The following is a 9,572-nucleotide window of genomic DNA, read 5'->3' on the forward strand; positions in this document are numbered from 1 at the left end:
AGTCAGACCATTGGCCCATCTAGCTCAGATTTGTCCACGCTGATGGTTGGCAGCGTCTCTCCAGGGTTTTAGATGGCAGGCTTTCTTTCCCAGCCTTATCTGGAGGTGTCGAGGATTGAACCTGGGACCTTCTGCTTGCAAAGCATGTGCTCTACCACTGACCTAAAATATTCCACCAGCTCTGGAAACCAGAGAGTATGTCTACTGGCACGAACAAAAGACAGAGTCAGGGAGGCTGCACAGGCAGAGAGGCTGAGCACTAACAAGGTCAGGAACATAAAAGGGCAGTGGGGGCTCAAGGAAGGTAGCAGAGTAGCAGTGGGGTTAAGATAGTGAAACAGACCCTGACCATTTGCTGACTTCCCCACTGAAAATCCTAGTAATCTCCATTGCACTCTGCTTACCCAGGTTCCACAGAAATGGATGGGTTGCAATGGAGGATTGCTTTAAGAGCGATGCTGCTTGGCTGTTTCTAGTAGCTGAAGTGGTCCTTTCTCATTGCTATCAGTAGCATTCATAAACAGTTTCAGTGCTGGCCCAAGACATGTTGCTGTACAAAGTCGAGGCCGAGTGGCACACACAAAATACCCAAAGGCCAACACTTCAAAGAGTATTTCTGCACTATTCAGATACCCATTCCTGCCTTCATCTATCCCAGGACTCAATGCACAATGTGCTAAAGACCAGGACATGGTGAGCATACAACTTAGAAATACAGAACGTTGATATTTTCTGCCATTTATATTTAGCTGATAATATTGCTGCCGCTTTATTTATATAGCTTAAGCCTGTTCTTTGGACTGGAACTCATACACCTCGGAATGTTTTGACTCATGAATTGTTTCTCCTGATAATGTTACATCACGTAACTACCTCTGTTTAAATGGTTAGTATTAGCTTCTCTGTGATGCCTCCCTCAAAGTCGTACGACTCTGCCATGTGTCTCTGCGTATCTGATTTCTTACTGTCAAAAAAATAAAAAAAAATAAGAAGTCTTTAGCAAGAACTTTCCTGAACGGGAACAATAGTAAGGGCACTAGCAACAGATCCATCAATAGGTTTTGCTCTGCTTCTACTTGTTGCTTTAGCAGCAATTAACAGTATATAATTTATAAATAAATACAGACCAGTAACAATAAGAGAAGTCGCACTTAAACATTACTAGCAGTTCTGTATTACATAAATCATTAGCTATCTTGGCTGAAGGTCTACGGAAATGGCTTGCATGTTTTGAGGACCTCAAAATCCTTGGACGATTACATTTTTAGGCCATAGCTGATTTACTGAACAGATTTACTTTTAAAGAAAGGTAAAATAATTTTTTTAAAAAATGTGGAGCTATGAAATCAATCTACATTGGTAAACATATGATACCTCTGTGTGTTTTGCCTTCATGGGATTCCAAGGATGGATTGAAACGAAGATAGAGATTGCATCACATGGAGATACAAACAGTAAACAACAAAAATAAGATACAGTATGATTGTTCTTAACAAAGCACTTTTCTTGTCCATTATCTTGAATACTAATTTCTAAAGCTGAATTCCCCATATTTCCATAATGAATTGTATTCCAGATAAGAAAATGAAGCATCAGTTTCAAACTCCTCTGTAATCACTTTATAGTAAACCACCAAATTAGTACCTAGATCTAAACTGAAACAATGGCTGCTGCAATCCAGTTGCAGATTATTGGTTTAATTTAAACCCTACCATGCAAGTCTAAAACATCTCTAGCATGCACAGTATTTCTGATTCAACAGAGGTTACACAAGCATCAAAGCAGTTAAATATAGGTGCCAAACCACATTGCCAGGAGCTCTCAGTACTGTGAGGTAGTGTTACCCGACACCTTGCTGAATATAAAATTACTTGTTTCTGCAACTGAGGACAATCAAATTGTCACCTTCCATTGTAATAATATACAACTGGTGATCAGCAAAGTGCAAACATAATTACCACAAAGCAACAAAGAGAAAATGTAAATCCCTCTGAAGAATAAACACATCCGTCTGGCTACCCAAAGAAGAGTCTTCATTTTAATATCCAGTGGCATGTGGAAATTTAGATGCAACAAACCAGAAACAGGGGAGCTTTGTAAGAGAGTTTTTGCATTGTAGTAGTAGCAGAGGCAGTAGTATTTGGAGCCTAAAGCTTGTAGTTTCCTTTAAAAATCATTTTATTTTTATTTTTAAAATATTTTCCATAGTGCCACCTATGGGTTGGACCAGAGTTGCTCACACTGGAGGAAGAGGGCAGGGAAGTGATCTTTATTGATTCTTTCTTTCCTTGAACCCTCTTGTGCTTCCTGAAAACCTGCTGTAAAGGACTGGATGACATTTTGGACCTGCATGAGAGCCAGACTGGGCCTGTAGGGGGAAGGGGAATTGGGAAAGACAGCCTCCCTGTCCCTTCCTTCAGTGGGGAGCCTCCACCGGATCCCAGTGAATATATAAATCAAGTGCTCAACAATCACAACTGTTCTCTGGTGAAGCAGCTGTGAATGAGCCATTAACTGTGCAACCAACGAAAGTGCCATATGATACTGCCCAACTGTACACGTTTCTAAAAAAACTAACCATGACCAACTAATTTCTTCTAGATCACCTATGGCAGGTTTTGTTTCGTTTGTGTAATTACTAGAAAGCATAGATGTATGTACACTTCTCCATATTAAGGTGGTAAGCTACTACATATGCAGGCAGGCTATCAAAGTTTTCAAAATATAGTGCTAACATCTTTTTAAAGAGTTTAATGGTATCCTGAAATAAAGGAAAACTCGGTCCACTAAATATCTATGAGCCGTCTTCTGAATGCAGTAGGCAAAGCAGGCTAAGTTAACAGTGTTTGCCTTCATGTTGGAATTTGTGACTTGGGCTAAAACAGCCTTCAGTGTGTAATAAAAATAGCTCTGTGCCTCACATTTACTGAACCACACAACATGATATCTTACAGACATCCAGGACCATTCTTCCCTAGAGAAACTAAAAACTTTTACAGGCCCTGTACCAGAATCACTAGTGAAATGCAACTGTCACGCAGAGTAAAGTACGGAACTTTCCTGAGTAGTGAGTAATCTGTTTTACAAGATGTATATTAAAGAGAACTCCTTCGCTAGAAAGTAAGACAGTAGACTTCCACAGGTAAAATGTTAAATGGCTAACTGGAAAGGAATTTTTGGGTTTTTCTCACACTCTCACTTCCATTAATAAATGACATACTTCTCAGAATAAAAAACAGATGGTATCTTTCTAACTGCCCTCAAGACGTGCAAATAAAGGCAATAGGTAAATAGCACAAGTAGCATTAAAGCTGTTATATAAATAAATTCCTCCATTTAAAAATGACACATACAACCTGGAAAATAGTCTTCCCCTACAGTCACTCAGAACATTAGTACCTGGAAATTGCTACTGTGGTCTACAGATGTTTGAGGACTAGTATGTGGATCAAAACTTAAATCACCCACCAGCTTTTGCACTTTTCAAATGTTCCAATGCAGTTTTCAGCTCAAAAAATATGCCAAAATATGTTTAAGAATGCATATTTTGAGAGACAATAATTTAGCAATGCGTATTTTGAGAGAAAATACATTTAAAGGTATCTATTTAACTACGTATTTAAATCTGCATTTTTGTGCAGGCCTTTCTTTTTTTTAATGCAAATTAATGTGGAAATGGATGAAATGGAGTTATGGGACAACAGATGCGAAAGTGATATGGAAATACAGTGATTCATCCATCCCTACTGGGGTCCAGTACTATCACCATATTTTATATTTCTTACCGGATACAGAACTACACAGTAATATCTTAAATCAACAGAAAACAAGGATTGTTGTGTGTTTTTTAATTTATTCCAAAATGGATGTATTTAATATGAATATATTGGGTAGGTTTTTATATCTGATTAAGCATATGAAAGCATGCCATGACACTAACAGAGTGCAATCCTGGTATGCTTACTAGGCCTAACTGGTTTGCTCAATCACCACCTGATCATCACTTGCCACAAGTCGCAAAGATATATGGCTGCTTCTAACATTGGTCCACAGATATACCCATGCAAGTCACTTCTGGGACAAAAAAAAATCACAATACAAGGAGGATACACCGATTCTCGCCCATGATACAGGCATAGATGTGTGTGTGTGTGGGCTAGCTTCTCTTGCATGATATGCCTATCTGTGCCAGACTCATCACTGGGCATGGTTAGAAAGTCTTTCCCATTTTGATTTCCATCACTGGGAAGTTGTGGGGCTCCCTTTCAGGTTTAAGTCGCGGATTTAAGGGGATCACAAAATGATTTCATAATTGAGCAAGATTCAGCAGAGTTCAAAGGCTATCAGCCATAACAAAGGTCACATCTGAAACACAGACACATTTCTATTGAAACATTATTTCAATACAAATGTTATTTCAAAGCACTGGTGGTGGTTCTGCATACCTTGCAAGGGCTATAATCCAACACTGAGTTATGAGTGCTGAAGCCCATTGAAATAAATGAGATTAGCCATCCTTAAATAAATTGGATTGTAGCCAATATCAATAGCAATGATGGATTGTAGCCAATATCTATACCTTTTTTTGAAGTAAAGGCATTTTGACTTTGGCATTAAAATTTAACTATGTAGGCCTATTTAATTGTTTATATTTATCATTCAATGTATAGCTAGAAATATAGTCTAGAAATATAAGAATCGTTGCTCCTGAGTAATCATTGTATCTGAACAAACACATTCTGAGTGAACAGAACGTGTTTGTTCGTATTATAATATTATAATAAGCCACATCCATATTATACCCCTGCAGGAGAGCTGTGAAAATCTGTCTTACTATCTGCTATATAACAGAAGTGGATTAAGAGGCATAGTAAGGGTGACTTGTATGCAACTGCAGTTGATATTACTATAGCCAGCCAGCAGTTTCTCAGCTTTCTTTCTAGAGGGCATATGGATGCCGAAAGACTTGTATGCCTCCGACAGGAATCCGACAGAAATTGTGGATACGCACTGCTTCATGATGTGAGCATCATTTTTATAGATAAGAAAGATTCAGACAATTATGTTCAGAAACCTATATTGAGGAAAAGATGGCAAATATTAGGATCTTCAGAAAAGCTATGGAAAGCACAGCACAAGTCGGGCAACAGAAATCTAAAGGAAATGTTTATTCCAGGAGTCCTAAGGTGCTCAGGACTTGTATTGTTAACTTCTACTTTAATGCACATTCATGCAATAAACATTACGTATAAACATCCATTCATTATATAAAAATCAAGATATTTCATAAGAACATAGAGAATTTAGCTTTGAGAGTTTTCAGTGGCTCTTCTGAAGACAGGATTTTGCAGCATAAACCTAATGCTTGTTAATTCAATTTTCTGTGAATTCAAATGAACAAGCTCTGCATGTTACTATTCTAAATACAACAGAGTACAACTGAAACGTTTCCTTACAGTGCCTGATGTGGTACATAAGAGCTGAAAATAAAATTGCTCTCTATTGTGGTTTCCATCTCTGACTTGATTTTTCCTAAGTCTTTAAGGATACAGCATATGATCTGTATTTGAAAAGAAACAACTTTACATTCCTTAGTGCTGTCGATTTTTCACTCTGGGCTCTCTGTTGTAATCGTTTTTTCCACTTGTGTTTACTGGAAATAATTTATTATAGGAAAGTAAACAAAAGATAATGTCCATTGTCAATTATTTTTGCAGTCAAATTCTTATGGTTTATGAGCCCCCTATCCAGTTGCAAGAGATGTCTGCAGTGAAGCAGCACAGGATTTTACTGCCTTCTATTGAAGAAAGGGCTCTAAGGGTAGTATCCAGTGCTGGCATTCCACTAGCACTAGTGCTAATGATGTTGCAAACTAGCAGAAACCAACACTGGTGCAATGGGAAGAGTAAGGCATAGAGTAGACAGACTCTCCAGAGAGCCAACACCTCAGTCTGAGGGGTTTTCAGAGCAAAGCCCAGCCCAAATATTTCGCTCTGAGGGGTCTTTCCTCACAGCGAGGTATTCTTGCTGAGGTACTTTGGAAATCATCTGTGCTGCCTTGGTGCAGGCAATCTCCAAAACTGTCTCCACATCAATGCTCACTCTGCTCTGAGGAAGGACCTCTCAGAGCAAGGCAATGAGGGGAGGCGTTCAGCGTCCACCAGGGGGAAGAAAGAGGAGGAGCGTAGCAATAGAGGAGGCGGCAGCAGGAGGTCTTACACCAATGTTGGTTTCCTAGCACACCATGGTTAGCAGAATACCATAACACTATCCTTAGCGCTACCAGTCAAAAGACATTGTACAGCTATTCCTTTTTTCCCTTCTTAACAAATTTTATGAGGTAAGGAGAAAAGATGGATTAAGCAGTAAGAACACAGAGGACGATTACAAATGGCAGACTATGTCTGGACCTCCATAAAATTCCATGAATAAGGAATAAGAGCCTCATCCGCATGCACCATTTGGCATCCAAATAATAAATACTGCATGACTTGATGCAAAGTTAACAGAACAACTATACTTTAATGTAAAGCAGTATTTTTTCCAACTACATTCTGGAAAAACTCTAGGATTCCTTGATGAAAAGTTCAATATTGGCAAACAAACATCCCTGAGAGATTGTTTGTAAGTAATTACTGATTGCAGTGTTTACTCTGCAGTAAGGACCTGACTGGCATCCCATGTGAGGTAAGTACACTCCACCCCAAGAACACTCCCCAGAAGCCTCTGCAACACTGAGTATATCTGAAACAAATATACAGGCGTTCCTTTGTGGACAAGTCAATGTACAACAGGTTCCCCAAAGGAGGAAAATTTGAAAGCCACTGACTGTGAGAGTGTAAGAGAAATGCAACAAGACACCACAAAAGGCTAATTGCAGAGATGACAAAACTTTGCTGATTTACAAAACTGAGGAGAATCCAACCCTGTGTTGGATGGATGTAGGGATGGCGGAGACTTCCGCCATGGATTTCAGTGAGGCCGAATGCACTGGCATTTGGCCCCCCGAAACCCATGGCGGAACGGCCTCCCACCCCCTGCAGATTCCCCCCCGGGACGAAGCTTACCTGGGGCGGATGTTCCGCCGGCAGCTGGTCTTTCGACCGGCTGCCGCAGCCACCATTTGCATCTGCTGTTTGCCATGATAGGCTACGTAAGTATTTACGTAGCCTATCACAGCAAGCAAAAAACAAACAAACCAGCGTACACAAATGGCGGCGGCTACGGCGGCCACCATTTGCATTCCCTTTTTTTCGCCATTTTAGCCTACGTAAATATTTACGTAAGCTATTATGGCAAAAAAAAGGGGAACGCAAATAGCGTAGTGGGCGCTATTTGCGTTCCTTTTTTTCGCCGTAATAGCTTACGCAAATATTTACATAGGCTAAAACGGCTGGGGGGAAAAGCAACGCAAATGGCACCCACTACGCTATTTGTGTTCCCTTTTTTTCCCCGCCATAATAGCCTATGTAAATATTTACGTAGGATTAAACGGCAAAAAATAGGGAACGCAAATGGTGGCCGCCGTTACCGCCACCATTTGCGTACGCTGGTTTTTTGGTTTTGGGGGGGTTTTGCTTGCCGTGATAGGCTACATAAATACTTACGTAGCCTATCACGGCAGCCTGGCTGGATGCAAATGGTTGGATGCAAATGCTGTCTATCCCTGCACTGTTCATCCAACTAGGGATGTACGAAAATCACTTATGTTTTCACAGATGTGATTCACAGTGGGGGGGGAGACACTCCCTCCCTCCCCCCGGAATCCTCGACGGGGGGGAGGTGATCCACTCCTCCCCCCCCGGAATCCTGCCCGGCCGGCTCCGCTCCACGGAGGCTCCGCGGAGCAGCCGGCCAGGGCCGTCCGCAGCCAGAGTTCCAGCCATTTGCGTCCACAGCAGTCCATCTGCGGCCGGAGCTCCAGCTGCAGACGGCCCTGGCCGGCTGCTCCGCGGAGCCGCTGCGGAGCAGAGCCGGCCGGACATGATTCCGGGGGGGAGGACCGGATCGTCTCCCCCCCGTCGAGGATTCCGGGGGGAGGGACGGAGCGCCTCCCCCTCCACCGCGAATCACATCCGCGAAAACCTAAGTGACTTTCATACATCCCTAGTTGGATGAACAGTGCAGGGCCATGGTAGACAGCATTAAACATAAATTAGAAACAGACGCCTGGACATACAAGCATTGCATAGTTACTGAATACAAGTTGTCTGAGCAGTGAAAATGCTATCACTTGGGACATCCGTGTGATAAAATTTCTCTCTCTCTGAGCAGGCCAAATCTAATCTAAACAGCTGGGACCAGGATACCTAAGAAAGCACCTTCTCCTTTACCAACCTGCCCGGCCCCTTTTCTTTGGAATTCCCTGCCCCTGGATGTCAGGCAGGCACCAAACTGTGCTGTTTCCAGCGCCTCCAAAAAACAGCACTGTTCCAGGAGGCAGTCCTTAATTGACCACTCATGGTTTCTACTGGTATTCTGTTTTTAAAAATAGCATAATTTTAAGCTGGTGTTTTAATCTTTTTATCCTTTTACTGTTTTATCTCTTGTGTCCACCGCTCCAAAATCTGTTCCACATACAGAGCGGTATACAAATATTGTAAATAAATAATCAAGTGGTAAATTTAAAGTGGTCACATGCCCACTATTTTTAGAATTGGACAGAAGGCTCTATGGTCCCCATATCATTGTACTATACTTGATTTAACACAATATTAAGCACCTATTTAATCTTCCTAAAATGACAATTCTTCCATTCAGAGGGATGTAGAGAGAAAAAGTGTCTATAACCTGCTGTGGGAGGCAAGTTGTTGTTGTTGTTGTTCAGTCGTTCAGTCGTGTCCGACTCTTCGTGACCCCATGGACCATAGCACGCCAGGCCTTCCTGTCCTCCGCTCTCTCCCAGGGTGCATTATAACCGTTTTGCCTATAAAACAGGGTTTTTAAGTGTGTGTGTTTGTGTGTGTGTGTGTGCGCGCGTGCTGTTTTAGTGTTATATTTGTTTTGTAATGTTTGTGATTTCGCCACTTTTTACTCTTTTTTAACCTGCCCTGGGAATGCTGATTGGCCATCGAAAGGCAGGATATAAATATTAGAAAGAAATAAACAAACAAACTCAAAAATATTTTTATTGCATTAGTGATATTTGGACTATCTCTACAGGCCTTCAGTAGAAGCCTCCAATAGTTTGCCAATAGAACACTGGTGGGTGTTCTCCAGTTTACTCAGCCTGAGGCTGGGAGATTTTCCAAAAGGTATATTAAACACATTTAGTGATCAAGGATGAGGACTGGGTTATTTCAGTTAACTGTTTTATATGTAACAGACCAAATTAGAAATCAATATAAACAAACATGAACCAGCTGCACAACTTTCTAAAGTTTGATATTAAATGACAATGGGTCCATATATTCTCCTACAATATAAACCCTCCAATCTATACAAATTTTACAAATTTGTACTACAAATGTTACAGATACTAGCATGATTATATAGCTGCCTTTTATTCCTCTCTAGATATGAGGCAAGTGTATGATAAAAAAAACCCAGCATTTTCTGCTCAAACAGGATCA

General features: G+C 41.0%; 1 protein-coding gene across 25 annotated transcripts in view; it reads right to left on the bottom strand.

The window, feature by feature from the left end:
* SOX6 (SRY-box transcription factor 6) overlaps window positions 1-9,572 on the bottom strand; it is a 613,575-nt gene that overhangs the window by 412,856 nt on the left and 191,147 nt on the right. Inside the window, exon 2 of one of the 25 annotated variants that reach the window (XM_084855014.1) lies at window positions 874-964. The exons of the other annotated variants lie outside the window; for them this stretch is intronic. The gene's annotated coding sequence lies outside the window, so the exon portion shown is untranslated. The remainder of the gene's footprint in view (window positions 1-873; window positions 965-9,572) is intronic. 25 annotated transcript variants of the gene reach the window in all.

The sequence above is a fragment of the Heloderma suspectum genome, chromosome 1 (genome assembly GCF_057233095.1).
Source record: "Heloderma suspectum isolate Gila_16-S chromosome 1, 16-S_ref, whole genome shotgun sequence".
Classification (NCBI taxonomy): Eukaryota; Metazoa; Chordata; class Lepidosauria; order Squamata; family Helodermatidae; genus Heloderma; species Heloderma suspectum.